This window comes from Aplysia californica, unplaced genomic scaffold, assembly GCF_000002075.1.
Source record: "Aplysia californica isolate F4 #8 unplaced genomic scaffold, AplCal3.0 scaffold01161, whole genome shotgun sequence".
Classification (NCBI taxonomy): Eukaryota; Metazoa; Mollusca; class Gastropoda; order Aplysiida; family Aplysiidae; genus Aplysia; species Aplysia californica.
The window spans coordinates 1-1,280 of NW_004798431.1; the positions used below are offsets into that span (position 1 = coordinate 1).

Sequence of the window (1,280 nt, forward strand, 5' to 3'; positions counted from 1 at the left end):
TGGAATACTTGTACTTGAATGTAGAACTGGGGTCTCAGGAACACAGGGTGCTCCATGCTTCCTCGCCCCTCTTCATAAGTTGGTTTGTCGCGTGGTTTTATGCACCCCGCATAATTTAGCAAAATTCGATTCGTTTTCTGCATAATTTCTGATTATTATCCTTTAACACTCTTTGTTAAAAGTAACAGAATCGCATAGTTTTAAATTGTTGGGCTCAGTTTGCATAATTTCCGAATATTTCTTGCATAAAACGACGGGGACAGATTGGTAGAACGTAAGACTCGTATTACAGAAACCATCAAAATGACATCTCACTACCTCAGATTTACAAAGCCCATCTGCTCAGCTCATACCTAGTTCTAAAAAATTTGACGTAAAAATATTTCTATTTCGCAACATGTTACGGGTTTTTCGAATGCAATTATTTAACAAATACTTTGATAACGACTCCGAGTAATCAAATTTTACGATTTTGACGGAGCATATAGAGCATTAATTTGGTTTCTGACCTCATGGTCTTTGTAACAAAGCCCTATCTGCTCAGTACATACCTAGTTCTGACAAATTTGACGTCAAATTTTTTCTAGTTCACAACATGTTAAGACTAGTTTTTCGAATGCAATTCTTTGAATACCTTGACAACGACTCCGAATAATCAAATTTTACGATTTTGATAGAGCACATAGAGCTTTAATCTGGTTTCTAACCTCATGGTCTTAGTAGCTCAAACCGACCAAAAATACCAGATACATGTAGAACTTTGTCATTCTAAGGTAGTAATCTGTCTGGCTTTCCACTTCTAGGGAGACTTGTTGTGCCCAGACAGACATCGGAGTAACAAACAAAATCAAGCGAATAGAAATGCTGCGAGTGTTCAAGTGGTGATTAAACGACCCCCAGCTTTATTGTTCTGGGTATTGCTTCAGAAAGAGAACAATCAACGCTGGATCGATAAAGCCAATACGATAGAAAAAGAAGGAGCTCGTAAAAGAAATAATGGCGGTGTTTTGTTGGCGAAGACGACAAGGTAATCTCCGAGGGAAAGTGTGGGAATGGAACATTTTTACGCTCACTGATAAGAAAGAGAGTCGGGTGGAGCGCAGAGCTAATCACAGTCAAAGAAGGGAGAGTGAGATTGTGAGAGCAGAACTCTTTTCTACGGATTTATAAATAAGTAAATTGTGTAGCAGAGATAGAGTAGAATCTACATAATATAATCTCCGTGAGCTACTACTACTACTACTACTACTACTACTACTACTACTACTACTACTACTACT

General features: G+C 38.1%; 1 protein-coding gene across 1 annotated transcript in view; it reads left to right on the top strand.

The window, feature by feature from the left end:
• Positions 1-1,094: 1,094 nt before the first annotated feature.
• Positions 1,095-1,280, top strand: part of LOC106013712 — a gene marked incomplete at its 3' end in the record, with an annotated part of 6,078 nt that continues 5,892 nt past the window's right edge. Inside the window, 1 exon segment of the mRNA XM_013090163.1 lies at positions 1,095-1,174.